Source organism: Oryctolagus cuniculus, chromosome 10, assembly GCF_051225735.1.
Source record: "Oryctolagus cuniculus isolate XC-2025 breed Fujian yellow rabbit chromosome 10, ASM5122573v1, whole genome shotgun sequence".
Taxonomy (NCBI): domain Eukaryota; kingdom Metazoa; phylum Chordata; class Mammalia; order Lagomorpha; family Leporidae; genus Oryctolagus; species Oryctolagus cuniculus.
Window position 1 is genome coordinate 125,103,200 of NC_142876.1, and position 24,677 is coordinate 125,127,876.

The following is a 24,677-nucleotide window of genomic DNA, read 5'->3' on the forward strand; positions in this document are numbered from 1 at the left end:
CGTACTGCATGTGGGTTTCCTTAGAATCAGGGCCACAAATCTTATTGTGACCAAGAAGCCGCCCACATCACTCCCCACCTCTGCCCCCAGCCTCTCTCCTCCGTGGCAGCTGACTATTTATATTTAGGCATTGACCATGCTCTGAGCCCCATGTCGGCATCTTCCAGGCCCAACTTCACTCCACCCACAGGACCTGGGCTGCCCCTGGCACTCACACTGCAGCTGTCTGTAGGGTCTGGAGGGCTCGCGTGTGCTGTCTGGAGGGCCCACGTGTGCTGTCTGCAGAGCGAGTAGAACGTGTCAACCCTGGGAGAATCCACTCATGTTTCTCTCATTCTCCTTTCGCACTGGAAGACAAAGCCACACCTAGAAACCGGGACCCAGGGACGGGGAGCAGCACTCTGCGTTTTGAACCTTGGTGCTGCCGTTCCCTCTGCCACAGCTGGGAAGTCGACGGTGGGACTCGGTGCCTCTGCCAACGAGGACGCTGCAGAAAGACGTTCTAGTGGAATCTCTGGAAATGGTGGGAGGACCTCGATGGCCAAGCATGGAGAATCCCGGTGCGGCTGGAGCGCTCTCCCAGGGACACAGCCTACTGGGCAGCAGAGAGGCGGCACACCAGAGATGGGCACACATGGCCATGGAGGCTGGCGAGGACCAAATCTGCAGGCTGCAGCCAGGGCCGAGCCAGGCAGCGTCTGCAGGCAGAATTCTCTCTCCATCGAGAGTGGGCAGACTTTATTTAAAAGCCTGGAGCTGAGTGACGACGGCCCACCCACTCTGGAAACCGGCCTTACTCAAAGTCCAGTGATCTAAATGTTAGTCGCACTTTAAAAATATCTTCCCAGCACCACACAGACACGTCTGACCAAGGATCCGGATACCGCAGCTCCAACAAATCGACGAGCAAAATTAGCCGTCACACCGGGAGCCTGGAATGTCACCCACAGATGACTCAATTTATCTTCTCTGGAAAAATTAAAAACGGGCAACTGAAGCCTTGTTCTAAATGTCATAAAATGTGAAAGCACGTGCTTTGGAAGGGAAACTTCGTGTCTGGAATAGAGAGGGCACCTGTGCACCCACCCACAGCACCCATCCCAGGCCGTACTCCCAGCAGGAGGAAGAGTTCCTTTCTTTCAGTTTAAATTTGTGGCCGGAGTAATCATAATAATAACAATAATAAATCATCAAACTCAATATATTCTACAAGCATAGCAATACTTGGAAGCTTGTGGAAAAAAATATTTTCCCATAATGAATCTTAAGTATTCAAATGCACACAGATCAGTGAGTAATACAGCGTGTAATTTGCAAGCACAAATGACCAACCACTGTGACTTCCAAAACTCGAGTTTACATTCACATGCCAACACTGTGCTGAAAACTTTTCCATTTGACGTGCTTCTTGACATCTGGATTGCCTGCCCATCCCGTGCGGTTCAGGGAGAGCCACGCTGCTGGCACCGAAGTGTGGTTCTGAGAGCAATGTGTGCACGGAGCAGCGAGGGGCTCTCGCACCAGCACTAAACACTGAAGGCCCTGCCTCCCAGAATTGCTGCAGGGGGAAGGCTGAGCTGCAGACAGGGTGCTGCAATCCGGCCGCTGCCGAGACGGGGGCAGGCAGCTCCGTTTCTCTGACCCTCGGTTTTCTCGTCTGGGACGCAGGGCCCATCACAGCACCTGTGTCAAAGGACTGCTCAGGTTCACAGGAGCTGACGTAGCTCCAGTGCTTAGCAACCAGCCCAGCGTGTTCTAAGTGTTTCGTGAATATGCATTCCTCATTAGGATTAACTTTCACGCAGACAACACAGCATCTCTAATGACTGGTGATGGCCTCTTCCTAAAAAGGAGTTATTATAAACAGAACCCCCAGAAGATAAAGGAAAACAAACTAAATCTGTGACAATACATAGTAACACCACCTGATGGCTGGAACCAATAAAAGCTGGGTGACCAAATGTCCCAGAATTCGCTCCAAAGACTACTCCACTAAATCCAGGGTCCTCACGCTGCTGTGTCCAACAAAACCCCCGGGAAGCCGTGATCTGCCCCGGCTTCCAGAACCCAGCCACCCACCCCCAAAACTAAATGCCTCTGATGGGAATCCAGGGCCAAGAGCAAATCTTTGCACTGGGAGCCAGGGCTGCTGGGCGGGTGGGAGGTGGACAGAAGAGAGGGGTGGGTCCACAGTGAAAGAACTTGTGAAAACACCTGTTTCACCATGCACTTTAGGAGGCTAAAAACCCCGAACACAAGAAAAGCTGTTGTAAATCCAGACTTTTCTAAGCTCATTTCAGCTGAGAAAACGTTTTACAGGGAGTCTTATTTATGACTAGAGAACTCAAGTTCCATGTGGCACGCTCTGATCCCCACGCGTGGCTGAGTGTCACTCCCACCGGGACCTCGTTCAACACGTGGCCCCTAAACTCGCCCCAGAGACTGGTCCAGCAGCCAGTGGCTCTAGATTTTCTTCTAAAGCTCCCAGACTCTTCTTGGGATCTTACCCCGGAGAATTTACAGTCTCCTGAGCACGGCCCTCCTCTCGTCCTACTTCCAAGCTGAGCACAGGAGTGGTCCTGTTCCCACATCAGGCCTCCTGTGACACCCGGCTCGCAACAGCAGCTCAGCAGGGTCTGGTGGAGAACGCCCCAGAGCAGTGGGGGATCGTTGTGACCGGGACCCACTGCAGCTATGACTGCCAGGCCCATGTTACATGACAGTGTCTTGTGCTCAAGCTGTGCTGAGAAACACTGGGAAAAGACGCAGCGCACAGGGGCTGGAGCTGTGGCGTAGTGGGCTGGGCCTCCACCTGCAGTGCCGGCATCCCTTATGGGCACCGGCTCGTGTCCCAGCTGCTCCTCTTCTGACCCAGCTCTCTGCTATGGCCTGGGCAGCCAGTGGAGGATGGCCCAGGTATTCGTGCCCCCACACCCCTGAGGGAGACCCGGGAGAGGCCTCTGTCCCCTCACTTCAGATGGGCCCAGCTCCGGCTGTCGTGGCCATTTGGAGACTCAACCAGTAGACGGAGGACTGTTCTCTCTCTCTCCCTCTCTGTCTTCATGACTCTGCCTCTCAAATAAGTAAATCTTTAAAAAGAATCAGCACACAAACCCCAAGACTCCTGCTCCCAGAGAGAACAAAGGTGAGTCTGTGGTTGGCAAAGTGCCACTGCTGCTGTCTCCTGGGACAACAGTTTCCAGAAAAACTTGCAGACAAGAAGTGAGCGCTGACTAGATCAGGACGGCAACACAAGTCGGTCCTAGACTACGGAGGCAACGTGTCTGATCTGCACCAAGAACAGAATGTGTGGTGTTGACATGGCCTGAGAGTCATCGTGCAGGGGCTGAGCCACATCAAGCAGGCAAGAGGAATCTGTGGTCCAGACCAAGGCGGCACGACGGACATGCTGCCTGGAGGAAGCGGCAGGAGGCAGCCGTGGGCCTCTGAGATCTCAGAATGAGCTACACGGCAACCGGAGAAGGCAGAGAACTGGGAGAACTAGGGTGTGCGTGCCACAGCTCCAGGTATCTCCCCTGCCCTGGACAACACCAGATGGCAACGCTCACTACAGACTGGTAAATGTAACCCAAGAAGAGCCTCCAACACCCTGAGTGGCTCCAAGCTAATCAGGGGTGCATCCTGAAGAGGCACGCTGAATGCTTCCACTGTGCACATGGCCTGAGAAAGGTGGGACGGGCAAACGTGGCTGCAAGCAAGAACATCCAACTCTGGGAACCTCGGCAAAGTAAGATGGCACAGAGAGGATACAGGCAGCATTTGGGGTTGGAGAAATGACCAAGCACCCCCGCAAACGCCCAGCACAGGCTCCACGGGAGCGTGTGGCCAGGATGCTGGCCTGGTAAGAAGAACCCTACAGACTTCCTCCTCGAGCTACTGAGCTCAGATTCCACACAGGAGGAAAGGGGCTCATCATCGTGAGCTGGTAGCACGGCCACACGTGTGCACCTCTCCCGCGAGAGCCTGGCTGGGGCAGCTGCAGCTGTAACCCCGACCACGTCGCAGTGGGAAGGTGGGCTCAGGATCTGTCACCCAGCAAGATCACAGAAGAGGAAGAGGGTGTGCTGCTAGGAAATGCACTTGTTCCTGTCAATTAGAAGAAACCAGTTCACTGCTACTGCATGTCATCCAACAGCCGCTGTTTCTCTCTAACAACATCTAAGGCCATCGAAAGTTGCCAGCAAAGGAATGGCTGCACCTCAGGCACGGCAGAACCGAGCAGTGAAGACGGCACACGGGCACGGGGCCCTCCCCATGCGCACCTCTGACCAGGCAGGAAGTCCATCCTGCATTCAAGTGAAATTGCCCATTCTGAAACCTGCAGCCGTGAGCGATGCTTCTCACACTGCAGTGCAAGATCACAACACTACCCCGTGAGATGCTTTTTTTTCCATTTCATAATAAACTTTGTTGTTTGCTCATTTTCCTAGTTCTCTATTTTAAGCCCCTAATTACTTGTTGATCCCTATGCATATTGGATTGAAATACATTTAACAGGAATAAATTTTTCATACATAAAATGCAAATGTTCTTTTGGACCTTGTTTACTGCCGTCTTACATAATTAAAATGAGCCAGAACAGGAAGCAGGCACTAACGGCAGGTCGGGCACCTGCCTCGAAGCCTACACAGGTGATGGATGCGTCTGCGCGCGCCCTCCCAAGCCCAGCAGCCAGATGGCTCCACTGCAATCGAGTGGATCTTGCTCTAATGCTCCCAGCCCTCCGGGATCACACAGTGCCTGTCTGTGGTCTCACAGAGCTCCCCAGTCCTCACACTGCCCTATCTCCTCCCACCCAGGAACGCGGCTTTGCACAGTTCCAAGAGACAGCAAGGCACAGTCATGGGCTTCTCTCTGCCCAACCCTGGGGGCAGCACCCACATTCTGGTCTCTGGAATTGTGTTCCTCCATGGCCCTGCACCCTGCCACATCCCTGATGTCCACTCACACCCCTGCCACCTACTGCACAGCCGTTACCCCCAGGACGCCACCACCACTGCATGCCCTACACTCTCGTTCTGAAGTGCTCCTTCCGCACACAGCCGAAAACCCTGCACCTCTTCACCCTTTGGCTTCACCATCAGCTGCTCACCACCATCTCTGTGCAGCTGCCTCCATCACGCCCCACACCACGTGGTAATCGGAGTCGTCTTCTCACACCAAGACGACACAGGCAGCACGGCTTCTCAGATCTTGGTGCTGGGAGTCTGTGCTCAGAGCTGGGCTGTGCAGAGCCCACAAGGGCGAGTGAGACGGTAGATGTGTTGCTCAGGGCTCCTAACCCCAGGGCAGGAAAGAACAGCTTGAGAAGCTCCATGCTAAGGGCTTTCAGCAGACAGCGACGGGCACGTGTTCCCAGAAGAGGACAAAGCCTTCCCACAGCAGTTCCCAAAGCACTGCCAGCTTCACTCTACCCTGTCTTCTTGAAAATGTTTCCGTTTGCACACCTTAGATTAGCAATCGTCTCTAAAGCACCGCTGGTCAGACTCCACCGTCTCTGTCTTTAATTTGCTAAAACTGGCTCCTTGCTGTACAACTGAGCACGCTGAGCACAGGCGGGGTCTGTTGTACTTCGCTTCAGTTTCACAGTACTGACTCCTTGCTCTACAACATGCAAACACAGCACGCTGAGTACAAGCTCATCCACTGCACCTGTCCAATTCTGCAGTTCTGATTCCTGGCTGTACAGCAGGGCATGTTGCCCTATACTTGACCTACTGTACCTGTTTGAAGTATACAGTACTGGGTCACTGTACGCAGGTGCACAGATGCATCATTTATTCTACCTACCTTTAACTGTAGGCTGGGTCCTGCCTAACCAGCAGAGCGTGTTGAATACAGGCTTCATCTACTGCACTCACCTCTGATTTCCTCGTATCAGGCCCTGGCTATTCAACTGCGCATGCTCAACACACACGTGATCGGCTGCACCTACTTTTTATTTTATGGTGCAGGGGCCTTGCTCTACGGTTGAGCACGCAGAGTATATGCTTGAGATTTAGGTCTTGTAGGTGGGCACCAGCTGATGTGGGTAAGAATGTTATGAAAAGTATTGTCTATCACCTCCAATGACGTGCACACAGATCGCCTGCTAAAATGTGGTCCTGATACAGCAGCGCTGGGGTGCACCTGAGGCTCCGCACTGCTCACCAACCCTAGGAGACGCCCAGCTGTGAACTCAGTGACACGAGGCCAGCGACCAACGCCTCCTGCAAGCGATTTCTGTCCTGAGATTACAGACTGCAGTTTCAGGCACTGAGATGCAAGGAGCACCAGCAACCGCCGACGAGCTCTGCTGCCGGGTCATCATATTACACTCAGATACAAGGTTGTGGGAAATGGAATTAACTAGAGTGTTACTTTAGTGCAAAAAAAAGAAAGAAAGAAATCCACGCAGCTTTCTGTTGCTGTTCTACATGCTTCCCACACACTTCTGAAGTCCTTCCACGCACTGCGCCTGATCAGCCCACGTCAGTGAGGCGGTCGGGGGTGGCGACACCCCTCTGCGTGACCACCTCTCTGCAGCTCTGGGACATGCAACCCCCCGGGTAGCCGAGAGGATGAATGCGCACATCCTTCCCACTGAAGGCTTCTCACAGCTCAGGACTCCCGCGTGCGTCGGGCCCAGAAGAACCAGGCAGTGCATCCTGGAAGTCACCAGCACAGCCAATGGGCGACGACAAGGCTGCACGGAGGCACCTCCCACAGCCGAGCCCAAACCGAGACTCACAGACGCAAGTCTGTCAAGAAACGCAGCTTCAGGCGGGAGTTGGCTGGGCCCCTGGGTAGCGTGGAAAGCGTAAGGGAAAGTGTCAAATTCTCATTGTACTGGTCAGAAACAGAGAAACACAGAAAAGTCACTCAGACATCCAAGCAATGAGCTTAAATGACGAACTTGAAACGACCTGCGACAGAAGCATCCTTTTAGTTCCACAGTCGTCGTAACCCTGCCCACCGGGACGGAATAGAGCTACCTCAACAAGCTTACTGCCAACACTGCATTCTTAGAAGAACATAAAGCACAGGGGGAAAATCAGCTCGACTCGGTTCTCTTCCAATCAGTGCATGCGTATTAATAACACGCCACCAGGACCGCCACGCCCGCTAAGTTTTAAAATTCCAAGCACCCACAGAGTGGCTGCTACTTTCCAGAAGAAACACAAATTCATTTTCCAATACTGTCAGTGCTGCAAATAAAAACGTGTAAATCTTTTTAGAAAATTTCAATCACATTTGACTGAAAGCAACTCGAAACATTTTTAGATTTCTACTCCGTCGCATGTCAGCATTTCCTTTGCAGGGTGGGCAGGAGCCGAGGCACACGGAATACCGATGAGCAGCGGCTCCGTAATTCATCCTTTTTAATAAATCAGGTTCCTGACCACAGCCAGAGCCACCGCTCCAGAAGGAAGCCGTGCTCATCTCCTCTCGGTCGGGATGCGGCGGCTTCCGTCAGCCCCAGCCATGAAACACGGCCACGCGGCTGGCGGGGAGAAGGCACCGCCCGCCCTGGGCCCGAAGACCCAGCTGCAAGCACTGCCCGCCTCAGCGCCCATCTGAGCAGAACAGAGCGCAAGGGTGAAAGTTGGAACGTTGGCGGATTTCACACCACAGGAGTCACGCTGGATCCCAGGGGACGCTCGGCATTCTCAGGCACGCCCTAATTCTGAGGCCGGCACCGCCTGTCCCTGCAACACTTAGCTCCTTCAGTCTTCACAGCCCCCAGGACAGCCTCCCTGCTGTGTATGGGACGGTGAGGCCAGGAGGGGCTACAGCACTTGGCCCGATGTCACAGACAGGACACAGAGAATCTTCTTCAGCCACCAGGTCTGCCTGCAGAGCAGAGGCTTCCCCTCCAGCCTGGAACCTGGGGTCTGCCGTTCCCAGCAATGGGCCACGTTAGATATTCCTTCCCTGAAGACTTGTTGATCGGAGGAGCCACATCCTGAAACCTACTAAATCTGGGCCGTTCATTAATTTGAAAGAACAGGAGCCCACTCTGCTCCGAAGACGAGTATGGATTAAAAGAAGGTTCTCGATGCAGTTACAGCGCTCAGCTCCAACCACAGCACGCCACACGGCTCCGAGCCGAGGGCCTCCCGGCCTCTGCCTCTCAGGACGGGAGCCAGGAAGAGCAGAAAGTGGAGCTGAGCCTGTGCCTTCTCAACAACAAAGCAAGAGAGAAACAGAGCGAGGCCCTCGGAGCCTCCCTGGAACCCGTTCCCTCTCACTGGGCCGTGTGAGCAGCCTGCCTGTGGGCGCTCCCAGTGTGCAAACGCCAACAGCAAGAGGGCCACAGAAGCCAGGGGCCAGCCACGAGGACGCACCGCAGTGTGGCAGGGGACCAGCACCTCAGGGGCACCGGCGCCCGGCTGTCACGGGAATGGCCACACAACACGCTCCAGGAGGTCACCCGTGGCTGCACAGAACCCCGACTACGTCTGCAGGGAGACCACACTCGGGCACGGGAGGAGGCTCAGCTCCCTGGGAGGAGTTCGCACGGGCCTGGGCTCACACAGCTGGCAGGAGGCAGGGCGAGGATGAGCCCGGGCGTGCGGCCCAGGCTGCTCTAGCGTGCGTGTGCCACGGACGCCCTGTGTCATCAGAAGGCTTCCTCACCTGTGACAGGGCTGCCTCTAAAACACCACTGTCATTCAGAACAAAGACCATCAGATCCATGGGTTCTAGAAAACCACGTATGTGCTGTGATTTCTTCCAGGAATCAGGTATGTGACGTAAGCAATCATTACCTCTGCAAGGATGTCACCCACCCAATTAAATACAGTAAAAATGGTGCCCGGACACCCCAATTAACTTGCTAATGTGCAAGGAGTGGGGATCAATAGCGAGCTGGTAGCTAATCAAATGAATCACTGAAGACGAAGATGTTCCGATCTGTCACTGATAGCTGGAGAGCCTTCATGACACAGGACGATGCACACCGCACAGCGAGAGGGACGGCAGTGTGCCGGGAAGCCAGCCTTAGGTTACGCCACATCCCTCCTCGTCTAAGCTGAACCCTTCTCAGGATAGCACGTGTGCAACACCTGGCCCCACGGGAAACTTCCACGAGAAACCCGAATGCCACAGACAACACGAATGTTCTGCACACGCAGAACTGCAAGCGTACAGCCAACAACGTATTTTCACAGACAAGATCCAGTTGAAGCCAGAGAGGCTGTTGTACTGTGTTACGGACACAGCAGACCTTCCATGCTGGCTTTCCAAGATAATTACAGAATCAGCTATGGTTCTGCTGTCCCAACCTTCATTTGTCATGAACCATCCCCCAAAATGTACCACCTCTAATTAATTACGAAAGATTCCCATTTTAAGATTATGAGGGGCCAGCACTGTGGTGTAGCAAGTAAAGCCACCGCCTGTAGTGCCAGCATCCAATTATGGGCGCCGGTTTGAGTCCCAGCAGCTCCACTTCTGATCCAGCTCTCTGCTATGGCCTGCGAAAGCAGAAGATGGTCCAAGTCCTTGGCCCCTGTACCCGTGTGAGAGACCCAGAAGAAGCTCCTAGCTCCTGACTTCGAATCTGCACAGCTCCGGCTATTGCAGCCATCTGGGAGTGAATGAGCGGGTGGAAGACCTCTCTCTCTCTCTGCCTCTGCTTCTCTGTGTAACTCTGACATTAAAATAAATCAATTTAAAAAAATAAACATTACAAGCTGAAACTGTCCCTGCCCACACAATGGAAAATATTTTCCCTTTCCAGACCTTGAATAGTATTGACTATGGCTTAAATAAGCAAGAAAAACCAAACCTATTCTTAAAAGGAAGGAATACTGCCATCCACTCCTGCTTTTTCAAAGACCAAATAACCACTGCCAATAATTCCTGTCACTCCCACGGACTTGCTCTCCCCACTCACCGCAGACTCCCGGTTCTATCACTAATGCTCTGTGAATATGGATTCCGAGTTTAATCACAGTTGGGGCACCCGCCACGTTCTAGGCAAGAATTTCTTAAAGGCAAACAACGATCACCTGTTACAGGACTGCTCACTGGGAGCTCACCAGGACTTGGGCGATGTTCTACTTGGTGTGGCACACGGCACTGCACAGAATCTTCACTAAACTCCTGTGGCCTTGGGTACTTGGTGACGATTCACATGCAGCCGTCACTAAACTAAGTGGCCCTTAATGAGCTGGATGTCCCTACACGATACCTACTACCCCACTACTGCGGGGGATGGACCTAATCCTTGGAAAAGTACATTACTTGTTGGGGATCAAGGACTGATAAGAATCCCAAGCTCTCACCGACTGTCTCCGGACACTCGTGGCAGTGAAACCTGACACGGGAGTACACAGCACACACCTGACATGAGTGTGATTACCGTGTCGGAGTCGGGCAACTAACTCGTCCCAGTCTATCTGGCGATTTCCTCGCTCTGAAAGTCAATGTCAGGGCCAGCGCTGTGGCATAGCCAGTAAAGCTGCTGCCTGCAGTGCCAGCATCCCATGTGGGCACCTGGACTCGGCTGCTCCACTTCTAATGGTCTGGGAAAGCAGTGGAGGATGGCCCAAGTGCTTGGGCTCCTGCACCCACATGACAGACCTGGAAGAAGCTCCTGGCCTCAGCCTGGTCCAACCCTGGCTGTTGTGGCCATCAGGGGAGTGACCCAATGGAGAGAAGATGCCTCTCTCTCTCTCTTTCTCTGTCTCTTCCTCTAGCTATGTAACTCTGACTTTCAAGTTAATTAATCATTAGAAATTACCTGAGGGTCAGCAATGAAGCTTTCTGCAGTGAAGGGTGTGTGTATTTCCTTGATTGTCATAATGGTCACATAAGCAAAGTCACATCCAAGTCACCCAACTGTGCACATAGTGCATGTGGAACACGTACCAGTTACATCCCAGTACAGCTGTTAAAGAGGACTGTCAGGCATCCTGGAAACCCATCAGTCCTGGGGGAAACAGGGGCCTCGTGGGCCCGGGGATGGGCTCCTCCTCTGGGGTCAGAAACAAGGGGACTGTGTCCAGCAGAGGGAGCGCTCCTGGAGCCGGGTTCTGCTGCAGCCGGGCACTGAGCAACTTGAGAGAGCATGGGGGAAGGGACCGCGAGAGGAGACTGGACGCAAGACCGGGCAGACACAGACCACGAGCACCCCACGCGCAGTTCAAGCGCAGTGTGGAGGCTGCTCCCCTGGGCTGGGGCCTACGGGGAAGCGCAGGGCAGGGAAAGCTCCGCCCAGCAGGGCCGAGTCCCCTCCAAGAGGCCACGCACCCAGGGTGTAGCCTGCACCCCACTTCCCTCCCATAACTCCATGAGGAGAGGTCGGGTTTGAGGAGCGTCAGGTGCAGGGTTCCGGGAGGAGTCCAGGGGCACGGGCACTGCTGTGTGTGGCTCTGCCCTCGGACGACCTCCCTACAGGAGAGGGCCTGTGGTCAGGCACTCAGCCAGGAAGACACGCCAAGTGCACCCAGCAGTGAAAGCCAACAGGACCCCATCTTTATCCCAAATCCTTTCCTCCTCTGTTCTTGCCTACCCCTCAGGGTAGACCTCAGGTGAAAAACCAGCCCAGGCCGGCACCGCGGCTCACTAGGCTAATCCTCTGCCTTGCGGCGCCGGCACACCGGGTTCTAGTCCCGGTCAGGGTGCCGGATTCTGTCCCGGTTGCCCCTCTTCCAGGCCAGCTCTCTGCTGTGGCCCGGGAGTACAGTGGAGGATGGCCCAAGTACTTGGGCCCTGCACCCCATGGGAGACCAGGAGAAGTACCTGGCTCCTACCATCGGATCAGCGCGGTGCACCAGCCACAGCGCACCAGCTGCGGTGGCCATTGGAGGGTGAACCAACAGCAAAGGAAGACCTTTCTCTCTCTCTCTCTCACTGTCCACTCTGCCTGTCAAAAAAAAAAAAAAAAAAAAAAAAAAAAAAAAAAAAAAACCAGCCCAAAGCAGCCTCAGCCAAAGGGCTGGCTGGGAGCCAGGACAGCACTGGCACCACCTGGGAGGCCCAGAGCCGGCCCCGCTGGACTGGGGGGCTCAGAGCAAGGGGACCTCCCACCTCTGGCCTCCTCCTAGGGCACCTGGGGTCCCGCAGCTCGGGCTCTCTGTGGCAGCAAATGGCTGCAGCGCAGAGGACATCCTTCTGGTCCCAGTCCCTTGGTTGTCACAGGGGTCGGATCAGGACAGGCATGGAGTCCAGCTGGAAAAGCAGTGGACCAGAGCTCCCTGCTGCCTCCCCTCTCCTCCTCCGCAGCTTCAGCTACACTCAGCCACCCTGCAGAGAGGAACGCCCTGGGACCGCGTCCGCCCACCAGCCCAGGGCAGCCTCCCGACATGTCGCTACACCCCGTATCTGCTTGCACCCAGCCCAGGCTGAAGATGAGGGCTCTAGGACACAGGCCACAGGACAGGAAGGGTCTGGCCCTGCCATGAGCCCAGGGAGAGGAGCTCGGTCAGGACCAGAGCTACGGACGCTGGACAACCTCACCTGGGCAGGACGGAAAAGCTGCAAGGGTGGAGCTTACTACTGCAGCCCGTGCCAGCTTGTCACCAGGCCCTGGGGCCTGACACATGGCAGTGAGCCCTGGAGGGCTACTCCGACCTCTCACCATCTAAACCACACGGGGGCGGGGGGAGCTTGGGTGGACACACAGGCACACACACGCCACCTCAGTCGTCTTCCTGTGGCTCAAACTGCATTCCGCAGGCTGGGTTGTTCTCAACAACGGGGTTCTCTTGGCTCCCAGGAGATGGCACTGGGGTCCATCCAGGGCCCTCGTCGGGTGGCACACGCAGCACACAGTGAGACACAGCACACACGCTGGCTCCAGTCTGCCTCTCCTTGTACTGTCACCAACAGGGCCTCCACCCTCATGAGCCCACCTCACCCCCCAAAGGCCCGCCTCCGAGTGCTGCAACTGAGATTCTATCACGGGAACCCTGAGGGGCACGCATGCACCACGCACACACGTGTACACAAACAGCAGGGAAGAGAGGAAAACTGGAGGGAAGAAGAGTTTACAGAATTGTAAAACAGACATCTTGGGACCTGGGGGTCAGGGCATGGCAGCAGGCAAGGAGCAGGACGTGTGTGCAAAGGGTCTGCAGAGGGCAGGGGCACCACCACCGTGAGGAAGCCTCAGGAAGGGCTCTGAGGTGGGGGGGGCACGCCCTGTCTGTCCACTCCACATGTTCACCGCGGCCACTGGGAGCCACAGGTGCCAGGAACCATTTGGTAAAGGGCAGACTCGGGAGACAGACGGGATGGGGGGCTCAGCTCTGGCTGAGGGGCCCCAGCTGTAGGTCCCGGTCCTGTGGCCCTGCAGACAATGCCAGCAAGGTCTGGGGCGCTCAGGCACCAGGAGAGGGTCCTTCCCTGGTTCTGGGGAGAACGCAGAGCAACAGAAAGGCCAGGAGAAGCAGTGTTAGCCGTGAGCATCCCCAAGCCTGGGCAATGGCTGCTAGGGGAGGAGGGCTTCTCCGCCCTCGGGGCTCCACCTCCCCAGCTGACACCCCAGGCCCTCACGCTTGCTTCTCCAAAGTGGGGGGACGTGGTCTCCCTTTATCTGCTCCTGACTCCAGCTGCACTCAACCTCTGACAGCTCGAATCCCACTGCAGGATGTTTGCAGCAACAGCGGAGCAGAGGTGAGGAGAGGAAGGGCGAGCAAGTCAGGGCAGCAGAGGCCTCCCAGTGGGCCTGCACCCGGGGCGGACACCAGACCTCCCACACCCTGAGACCCTGGGGGCCGGGACACCAGAACTCCTGCACCCTGAGACCCTGGAGGCCAGGACACCAGACCTCCTGCACCCTGGGGCAGGACACCAGACCTCCTGCACCCTGGGGCCAGGACACCAGACCTCCCACACCCTGAGACCCTGGGGGCCTAGACACCAGACCTCCTGCACCCTGAGACCCTGGGGGCCAGGACACCAGACCTCCTGCACCCTGGGGCTGGACACCAGACCTCCCACACCCTGAGACCCTGGGGGCCAGGACACCAGACCTCCCGCACCCTGAGACCCTGGGGGCCTGGACACCAGACCTCCTGCACCCTGAGACCCTGGGGGCCTGGACACCAGACCTCCTGCACCCTGAGGCCCTGGGGGCCAGGACACCAGACCTCCCACACCCTGAGACCCTGGGGGCCAGGACACCAGACCTCCTGCACCCCGGGGCCAGGACACCAGACCTCCCACACCCTGAGACCCTGGGGGCCAGGACACCAGACCTCCCACACCCTGAGACCCTGGGGGCCAGGACACCAGACCTCCCACACCCCGAGGGGCCAGGACACCAGACCTCCCACACCCCGAGGGGCCAGGACACCAGACCTCCCGCCATCCTGCATCTCTGCTCTGTGTGCATTTATCAGCAGCAGATGGTGGAACAATGTCTGCTACCAAGGCACACATTTCACCAGTGTGTGGTCAAGGTTCTTTCTGAAAGTCATTGTTAAAAAAACAAAGGCCAGTACATCAGGTACAAACTCTGGCCTGCCTCCCTCCTCCTTCAAACACTGCTGTGTGGGGAAAAACACACACACACACACACACACACACCAGAAAAAAAGAATTCCCTACCCTCACACCTGCCTATCACAAGAACCACAGTCGTTTAATCACAATCTTAGGAACCAAGTTCTCACAAAAGATGAGTTCCTTGAGAAGGAGATGGGAACTCATTTTTTGTCTAGGGCAGGAACCGCAAAGTGCGCACGTGAAAAGCATTGACTATCAGACGACACAGGTGGAGAAGCCTCTCTGAGAGTGCAATTAGGTTGTGCTCACACTTTCACCTCGACTGGAGTCACAGGTGCCCGTGACCCTTCAGGAGAGTGTCCGGCCATGGTGGTGTTCCGTGCTTACAGGAGAATGAGCTGAGAGCCTCGGGCAAAGCCCCGAGGAACCAAGCCAGCCGCCAGCCGCACCGTGGAGGGCGCTCTGTAGTCACCTCATCACCGCCCACCTGGCTTTAACTCCGCCCACGCCCAGCGGCCCGCACACAGGTGCCTCTCAGATGCTCAGCCTCTAGGGCCCGCCTTTGGTACAGCTGGTAAAGCCCCTGCCTGGGAGGCGCAGGTGGAGCGCCAGTTGGCGTCCCGGCTGCCTGCTTCTGCACCTGGGCCGGCGTTAGAAAATGGTCCGGGTCCTTGGGCCCTGCACCCACGTGGGAGACCTGGAGGAGCTCCTGGCTGCAGCCTGGCCTAAATCTGGCTGTTGAGTCCATTTGGGGAGTGAAGCAGTGGTAGAACACTACCGCGCGCGCGCTCCCCCCTCCCCTCCTGTCGCTCTGCCTTTCAAATAAATAATCTCTCTTTCTTAACAATCTCAGCCCCAGTGGTAAAGACGAGTTCTCCCGCGCGCGCGGCGCCCTGGCAGGGCCCAGAGTGGACAGAACGAAGTTTAACGATCAGCCTCCGCCAAGAGGCGCAGCTGCGATCGGCAGAGACCAGCAGCAAAACCGACGTTCTCTGGAAGCCCTGAGCCCTCGCCCTCCTCCGCTCCCGGACCGCGGCGGAGGCGCACAGCCCCGGATCCCGAGGAGCCGGCAAGCCTACACCGAAGGCGAAATCACCGCAGAGCGCCTCGCGGAGTCCGCGCGTGACGCGTGCGCTTCGCGCCCACCCGGGCGAGGAGAGCTGACTGGGACGCCCGGGGCGCAAAGGTGCCGACCTCCCCCGCGTCCCCGCCTCAGTCCCTGAAGAAACGACCCCCCCAAAAAAAAACAGACATGGGGTTCCGGGGGTGTCCCAGCCGCCAGCCCAGTGGCGTTCCGCCCTGAAACACCCGACTCCCGCCACCGGCGCCGCGGGCGCTCCCATGCAATTAGAAGACACTCTTCCCACCCCGTGTCGATCCAAGCGGGAAAAACAGAGAAAGTTCCCGGAGCCCGACTCCCCGCACGTCGCCCAGACCGGCCAAGCCCCCCACGCAGGCCCTCGCCTCTCCCCGCGCTGGCCGCGCAGCCAGAGCGCTGAGCCCCGACGCGCGCCGCGCGACCTCCGGCAGCCTCGGCGCGCCAGACCCCGCGCGCCCGCAACCCCGCGGCCGGCTGTGCCAGCGGGCGCAACCATGCGCGGCCACCGGGGAGCCCAGTCCTCCCGCCCTCACCTCCACGCCTCCCATTAGGAGTCAGACACCGGCTCGAGGCGCACAGACGGGAAACGCACGCAGCCACGGGTTTGCGCCCTCTGTCTCAGGAGAGCGCGCGGGGGCCGGGCGCGCCTCTCGCCGCTGTCTGGGTCCAGCGAGTGGACAAGGTGGTAGCCCAACGTACCTCACCAGCTCCTGGAGACCCCCGAAAAGTTGCTGGAAAAGAGTGCCGCCCCTAAGGGCGCCCTGGTAGAAGCTGGGAAGCCAGGAGCGCTCCGCCCGAGCGGGGACGCGGCCACAGCTCGCCGCTGCCCAGACGCCTGGCCCCGAGCCCGGTGCTCGGCGGGGCCCCGCACGCCGGTCTCTGTCTCCGCGGTTTTCCGGTCGCGGCCGCGGCTCCTGTTCCAGCGGCCCTGCCACCTACAGCCCACGTCCGCCCTCCTCACCTCTGGCCCGCAGAGGGAACCCCGCTAGCGACCGGGCCATCATCTGCGCGCCAGGGGCACGTCCTGAGCTGGATGGCGGAGCGGATTTCAAGGGTCCCCTAGCATTCCCGGCTCGGAGCTCGCTTCGCAGCGCAACAAACTTATGTTCTGGCTGAAAGGGAGAAGGGTCGCCGCGGCCCTGCCTCCTCCTGGGCTCGCGGCGCTCAGTGCCCGCGGCCAGACTCGGAGGGCCGCCCCGCTCGCTCGGGCCGGTCCAGCCCTGCATGAGAGAGAGCCGCGGGCGGGCAGCTCCTCTCCATCCTCCAGCCCGCAGGAACCCTGTTTTTCCCCAAATCCGCGCTCCAGGGAGCCGGGAGCAGCGCGCGCATCGCTCACCTGAGCCGCACCTGAGCGCGGTGTTGGCAGGATCCGCGCGCGGCGTCGGCACCGGCCGGGGTCCCCGTGCAGAGCGAACCTTCCCACTTGCGGCCAATCCTGGTGTGGACCTGGAGCTGCCTGGTGCCGCGCTCTACGTCCTCCTCACGCTCGCGGCCGCTCCAAAAACCCGGCGCGCCGGAGTTCGGGCTGCCGGCTCCGCAGCCGCGGAGAGGAGGGGCGCGCTGGGAGTGGAGAGGGGCGGGGAGCGGGGAGGCGCCCGCGCGTGGCTGGGATGCGGCGCGCGGCCGAGCTGGGCATGCTCAGAGCACTGCCGGAGGAGGCGCGCGCCGAGGCGACGCACCTGCGGGGGGAGCTTGGGGGCGCAGATGGACTGCCGCTGGGGAGGCGCGCCTGGACCACTGCGCGAGAACTGGTAGCGACGCCTCGCTGGTCCCCAGGCCCGCGGAGACCATCGTCCCGGCTCCCGAGCAGGGCGTGGGGGCTGCAGGCCAGGGGTGTGTCCGAGGCGACGTCGCTGAGCACCGGGGCACAAGGAGGCGCGACCTGCCCGTACACCCAAACCTCGGGCGCATCTTCAGGAGGAGCCGGGGCTGGGGGCGGGCGGCGGAGCGGAACTGGAGCAGCCGGAAGAGGGACTTTTACCTGCGCGTGCTCTGCGGAGTCGCTGCGCTGGAGGGGCCGTGGCGAGGCGCGGGGCCAGGGCTGCGCGCGCTGGGTGGAGCCGCGTTTCTCCTGAGGGTTTGCTGGGCCCGCATCTGCGCACCCAGAGCTGCAGCGGCCGCTGGCCGCGTGCGCCGCGTGCAACCCTGCAGCTCCTGCCTGCGAGTGCAGCAGTCTTGTTCGCTCAGTGTTGGACTGGGGATTTGTCTGTTGTTTTCATTTATTTTATTATTTAAAGGAACTGTATTCAGGGGCCAATGCTGTGGCTTAGCAGGCAAAGCCGCGCCTGCAAAGCCAGCGTCCCATATGGGTGCAGAGTGCACTTCCAGTCCAGCTCCCTGCTAATGGCCTGGGAAAGCAACGGAAGATGGCCCAAGTCCTAGAGCCCCTGCTACCCATGAGGGAGACCGGATGATGCTGGTGGCTCCTGGCTTTGGTCTGGCCCAGCCCTGGCCATTGCAGCCATCCGGGGAGTGAACCAGCAGATCAAAGACCTCTCTCCCTCTAAGCCTGCCTTTCAAATAAATGTTTACAAAGTGAAATATATATATATATAATATATAATTTTCAGTAAAAACATACAAGGACAGCAACAGAAGTGGATGCAGGTGCCCTCTGAGTGCACAGAACCTCTGAGACCAAAGCTCAGCCTGTGTCCTTCTCCCGGGCACCACAGGCCAGGCAGGTATCCACGTTCCCGACCGGGTCCCGGTAACCCCCGCCGCGTCGTCATCCGGTTATGTGAGTGTGCCTCTCTCTCACCTGGATCCTGGGTCGGGCGCCCCCGCCCTGGGCTCGGGTTTGCGCGGTCCACAGCGGCGGTGGCAGCAGGGCTGGACCCGGTCGTGGCACTGGGCGTCCACCGCACCGGGACCCGGGAGCCGCCTCCCTGCCGCGCCCACGGACAAGCCCCGGCCAGCGCCGCCCCAGCGTGTCCTGATGGACCGCGGCTTCTCCTGGCCTGGGGGAATCAGAGCCGCAGCCTCTGCTGGAAGACTCCTTGTGTGAGGGAGTGGGGGTCGGGGCTGCGAACATTCCAGACAGATCCGGGCGGGCTGGGCGCCCATCACAGTGGCTGCGGTATCCGGTGGGCGCTCCTCAGGGGGCACGGGGAGCCCCAGGGACACAGTTCTCCGCCAGGCCTCCTCCCATGGCAGCGTCCACCCACGAACAAGTTCCACCCCCACATCTCCTTAATGCAGGAGTCCATTTGGACACGAGATCTCCCTGCACACGGTTATTAAACCAGTTTCAACGAGGTCTGATCACTCTCAAGGGGAGTCAGCCTGGAGAACGTTTTTGACTTTTTGGAGACTGCGGCAGAATGCATTGCGCAGGTGCCACTCAGTCCAGGACACTCCTCTGCCCGCCCACCCGTCATGCACCTCCCGAGGGGTGGGCTTTAAAATTTTATCTATCTATCTACTATCTATCTATCTATCTAAAAAGCAGAGCAGCTGAAAGGTAGAGAGCTTCCATCTGCTGGTTCACTCCCCAAATGCCCCCAAGAGCCAGGGCTGGGCCAGGCTGCAGCCGGGAGCTCCATCCTGGTCTCCATCCTGGTCTCCCACATGGCGGCAGGGGCCCACGCGCCTTGCTGCCTTCTTAGGTGTGTTAGCAGGGAGCTGGATTGGAAACAGAGCATCCCAGGCTCAAACAGCTGCTCTGGGGGTGTTGTGCAAACTGTGCAAATGGGGGTGCTGCAAGTGTTGGCTTAACCTGCAGCACCACAAAGACAGCCCTGCTCCCCACTTTTAAGATGTAGTTCAAATTGCTGGGATCAAGCCGGGGAGGCATTGTTTGAGCTTCCTGCTCAGTCTGGAATGGGCTGCAGCACGATGGAGCCCAGGTGAGGATTTTCAGCGCAGCCTGCCACCAGCTGCCTCCGTGCCATTGTTTTAGTGACGGATCGCGCCTGAGCTTCCAACAGGCACAGTGGGCTAACGATGATCAGCACACAGCGGCTCAGGGCGGGTTGCCATGAAGGCTGTGATGACAGGCACTGGAGCCTGACACCCCAGCCAGGATTGCTCTGTAAACACGGCTGCGAACCTCCACCCAAAGTCAGGCCAGGAAAGGTAGAAGCAGGAGGCAGTCAGCTGCCACTGTCCTGCCCTCCACACCTCCCCCAGGCTGGACCCCCTTCCTTATGCAAAACTCGGAAACAATAGCTCCAGACATTTTCCCCTGCAGAGCCCAAGTTCACTGTGGGTTTCTCAGCAGTGTTTATAAATTCGCTGGAAACACTCAGTCACTCCAAGGGGAGGGAGAGTGCCAACTCCCCAAAGGCCCCCGGGAAGACGTGTCCATCAGGCGATCGACACTAGCCTGGCTTCTGTGAGCTTCTCATCGGGGGCCTTGCTTACTATGCATGGCTGAGTGGTTAACCTTGAACCCGCGGCCAGCAGCAGGAGGCCAGGGCCCAGCCAAGCTGATGCAACACACAGACCGTTCTCCAGAAGGCACACTGCCTCTCCCTGTGCTCAGAAACTCTAGACGGCGCTTCTGCACTGCGCCTGGGGTACTGTAACTGCAAACTCATGAACAGACAAAACCCACACAAATTATTAAGACGTGGATCTAAATATACTGCAAACAGGAGGAACCTCTGCCGTGTGAGCCGCCCCTTGTGTGACCTCGGCGTGGTGGGCAAATGGAATCTTCGCCAGCTCTCTGTGTGTCTGCAAGGGTCCACTCGAGGGCCTGCAGCACTGACCTCAGGGTCGCACTTGAAGTCCAGCAAGTGGGCAGCTTTGCAAATCCGTCTCCTTTGATCCACGAAGCTCAGCAGCCACTGCACACAGTCGTTTGAGGACTACGCTGCCCTAGACAGAAGGGGTCAGATCAGGTGGACCCTGTCTTTTGCCAGCTTCTTCAAATAAGTTGGGTGCTGCAATCACATGGGACTTTTCTTACAGACCGGAGCTGCTTCGTGTTTATTTCCAAGATGGGTTCGGGTGGTTTCGCTGTTGTCTCTTTGAGATTATAGCTGCTCACATGTAGGATAGCTCCAAGTGCAGGTGAAGAGAGAAACTGCAAGTGTGTCTTCTCAGGGACTGGGAAAAGCTGGAGCTCTGGTCTGGCCCCCCTGGCAGCACAGCCTTGGCTGAGAAACCAGCAGCGACAGTGTCGGAGCCCTGGGCTGGACGCATCCGTCAGATCCCCCATCACAACGTCCGCCCTGTTAACAGGAGTTGGGCTGGACACATCCGTCAGATCCCCCATCGCAGCGTCCGCCCTGTTAACAGGAGTGAAGGCAAGGGGCTTGCGCAGGAATCATCAAATATCAGACTCCAGGGTCTGCCAGAGCTGGGAAACTTGCGCCCCCGCACCCGAGGTTTCTGGAACTCAGGTCCCGAGTTAATTCCTTCCCCTTCCAAGGCTGGCTGGAGTAGTGTCTCACTGGCACAAGGGACATCACGGTCGAGAGAAGGCTACAGTGGCTTCTGACCAGGCACCCCGTGGCCCTCTGTGTAGTCAGCAGCCACCTGTGGGGAGACACCCAGGCAGCAGATGAATGGCTCACGGCAGGCAGCCAAGGGCTCCCCCAGTCCTGCGCGTGGGTGCCGAAGCAGAAAGTGTGAGGCTGGCCAGCAGCTGCAGCAGGACCCTGGAAGCAGGCTCTGCAGGCCCCACGGAGCCCGAGGTGGGGGTCATGGAAACGGCGCGTGCGAGCCCAACCAGAGCACCCCAGGGAGTGCTCAGCGGTGCAGGTTGCCAGCACCCCAACACCCAGTAGCTAGTGCTGCTTTATGTTCTTGAGTCCTGCGGTAATTCTTTACGGAACAATGCACAGTGGTCACATCCTGCAGGGTGTTCCGGTCCGATGCATCTGGGGTGGGATTTGGATTCATGCATTTTACAAACCAACCATGCAGCTTGATGCAGGTTCAGAGGCCATGATGTTGAAACACTGATTTTTGGGAAAAAAAAAAAAGGAATGACAAAGAAATGAGAAAAAAAATGTGCAATCATATTTGAGGGTATTTCATAAAGTTCATGGAAAATGCAATTAAAATAAATTAATTTGGGTGCAGAAAAAGTTTGAAATTCAGGGACCAGTGTTGTGGTGTGGGTGCTTGACCTAGGTGGAGTTCCAGGCTACTGGCCAGCCCTGGCCATTACCACCATTCGGGGGTGAAATAGAGGATGGAAGATCTCTTTCTCCATCTCACCTTCTTTCTCTCTGTAACTGCCTCTTAAATAAGTAAATAATATAAAAAATGTTTGAAAATTATGCATAGCTGATTCATTGGATTTTAATGATGCCTCTTTTTTTTTCTTTTTGACAGGCAGAGTTAGTGAGAGAGAGACAGAGAAAAAGGTCTTCCTTTTCCATTGGTTCAACCCCCAAATGGCCGCTATGGCCAGCGTGCTGTGCCGATCCGAAGCCAAAAGCCAGGTGCTTCCTCCCAGTCTCCCATGCAGGTGCAGGGCCCAAGCACTTGGGCCATCCTCCACTGCCTTCCTGGGCCACAGCAGAGAGCTGGACTGGAAGAGGAGCAACCAAGACAGAATCCAGTGCCCCAACCAGGACTAGAATCCGGGGTGCCGGCGCCGCAGGCAGAGGATTAGCCAAGTGAGCCACAGAGTCTCTTATTATTCAACTTTATCATAAACAATTGATACTGTGTTCACATAGTTATTATTTTCTAAAACATCTCAGCTTGTACATACTGTTTCATTATCATTTTCTGCACATGTTATATAGCCTGAATTTTTTTAAAAAATGATTATTTTTCATTTATTTGAAAGAGTGATATAGAGAGCAAGAGCAAGAGCGAATCTTCTGCCTGCTGATTCACTCCCCAGATGCCCACCGCAGCAGGGTTGAGCCAGGCCTAAGCCAGGAGCCTGGAGCTTGACCAGGGCCTTCCCAGTGGGTGGCAGAGACCCAAGCACCATCGCTTCGGCTCTCACTGTTCTTGGGAAGGAAGCTGGACTGGAAGTGGAGGATGCAGCCCTCGGACATGGAGTTGTGAGCATCCCGAGTGGCAGCTTAACCTGCTGCACCACGTCGCTCACCCCTCGAAACTTTCTTCCGCCCGAGATCCTCAGATAACTAAGTAGTTGTCTGTGCCCTAACTTTTGCAAGCAGCTTCATGCTCCATTAATGTCTACAAATTGTCAACCACTTAATTTGTCATTCTGCCATAATAAACAACTCTCATAAGTACCCTGAAGTTAAATTTTGAACACACTCTATTATTCCCTTAGGTTAAAGTCCTAGAATTTGAATTACCAACTCCAGAAATATTGTCATTTTGCTAATTATTAATTAGTAGATATACATGTTCTTCAACCGTTAGAAGTAGGCGAGGGCTCTGGTCCCACTCCCAGCAATTTCAGACCTGACACCGTGAATTGTAACAAGAGAGGATCTGTGGCTAATGCCGCATGAGTAAGACACAGGAGTGAAGACAGGGCCATTCACACGCGAGCTAGGGATGTCCCAGCCCAGCCCCTCGGCTCCTCCAGCCAGAGACCAAGTGGAGGCAGGTGCAGCAGCTCTGCTCGGCCAGGGGTGCTGGGAGTCTCAGCTGGGATAGTGACAGCCTCCTCAGAGCTGACGGGAATCAGCAGCCCTGGCACCTGTGTCAGAGCGAAGCCCCCTGGGCCCGTGGAATGTGCACACGGAGCTTGGCCAGGGCAGCCCCCACCCTGCAGCCAGCGTCGGGAGCACCGCTCTCTGCTCCCCTCCCACAAGCGGCCACCACTGAGGGCAAGTAAAGTGAACCCCAAGTGGGCTTCCGACAGAAGTTTGCAGCAGCTAAGCACCCACCTCAGGAGCACGCTGTCCTGCTGTGTTAACCGGCAGACCTACACCCTACACCGCCCTAAACAAATCAAGGGCTACAGGGAAGACCTCCCCACGCTTTCGTATGCTCTTATTCATTTTGCCAGTCAGCTTGCTCTCTCATCACAGCATGTTTGTCTAGGTTCTACGGTTTTATTTACATCGTGTTTAATTTACGCACATCGAGTGTTTCTCACTCTCCTTTAAATTTTCTGTATGTTAATGTGTCTGTGCACCCGATGAATTGCCCTTTTGTGCTACTTGTTCTTGTGTTTACTGAGTGCTCGTCTTTATCCTAGAGGCTTGCCCAATTTTCATGTAAGATACTAATTTCTGTGGTTACTATTTCTTCCTGCTTGCCGTCTAAATTCAGAAACACACTTTTTTTTACATTTTATATCATCAACTTTATTACTTTTCCTTCACATTTGTCTTGGATGTCATATGATGTCGTATTCTTTGTCTTCGAAGTCACATTCGCTCTCCCCCTCCCTCTCTGCCTTTCAAAATCAGTCAATAACTCTTTCAAAAGCCCATTAACTCCATCCGCTGGCCATGAGGAAGCTGACAGTGGGTGTGGCCAGGGAGACAGAGTCCCAGTGAGCTGCAGCCCCCGGGGCCCCGGGATGCCCGCAGGCCTGCCTGGCTGCACCTCCACGACTGTCTGACCCTGTGCACCTCGAGGGAGGTGGGCTCGCCGAGCGCCTGAGGCAGCAGGAACTCCTCAGTCACACCATCAGCGAGCTGACCCCCTGCTCCACACAGGAAGCGATGAGGCGTGCGGGCAGACAGGAAGACGGCTCACGAGACACACACAGAAATGGGCAACAGACACCACTAGGCTGTCAGACGTAACAGAAAAAGACTTCAAAGTCACCGTGAGGCTATGTTCAAAGAACTGAAGGAACGAGTAATTAAAGAAGCAAACTGTCATTCTGCCTTAAGTTGAGAATGTCAGTCGAGACAGAGGCACTATTTCTGAAAGCACCAAGTGGAATTCTGGGGTTGGAAACCACAATCCTGGCAACGAACCCGTGCGAATGCTCAGAGCAGCCTCGTGCGTGGCAGCCACCGTGGGCGTGCCCACACACCCCAAACAGCCAGCAATCCGCCCAGTGTGGCCGCCACAGCACCGGGTCTCACGCGCCACACAGGGGATGAATGAACGATGCAGGACAGGTGCGTGGCCTTGCAAGCTTCCAGCTGCCACGGCTGAGCCCGTTCACATGGAGCGTGAGGAGCAGAGAAGGCCGTGGGGACAGAAGGTCGGTCAGTGGTCACTCCGGCTCGAGGCAGAGAGAGTGACAGGGTACGGGTGAACC

General features: G+C 56.9%; 1 protein-coding gene across 30 annotated transcripts in view; it reads right to left on the reverse strand.

Annotated features, from left to right (window-relative positions):
* Nucleotides 1-17,654, reverse strand: part of CNTN4 (contactin 4) — a 730,703-nt gene extending 713,049 nt beyond the window's left edge. For 5 of the 30 annotated variants that reach the window (XM_089305711.1, XM_051831894.3, XM_089305704.1 and 2 more), the window contains exon 1: nucleotides 16,907-17,196. The gene's annotated coding sequence lies outside the window, so the exon portion shown is untranslated. Of the gene's footprint in view, nucleotides 1-14,769; nucleotides 15,857-16,092; nucleotides 16,219-16,258; nucleotides 16,485-16,520; nucleotides 16,846-16,895; nucleotides 17,197-17,540 lie in introns of those variants that run through there. The other 25 variants (XM_089305703.1, XM_089305682.1, XM_089305691.1 and 22 more) reach the window with 15 other exon arrangements.
* Between the last annotated feature and the right edge of the window lie 7,023 nt (nucleotides 17,655-24,677).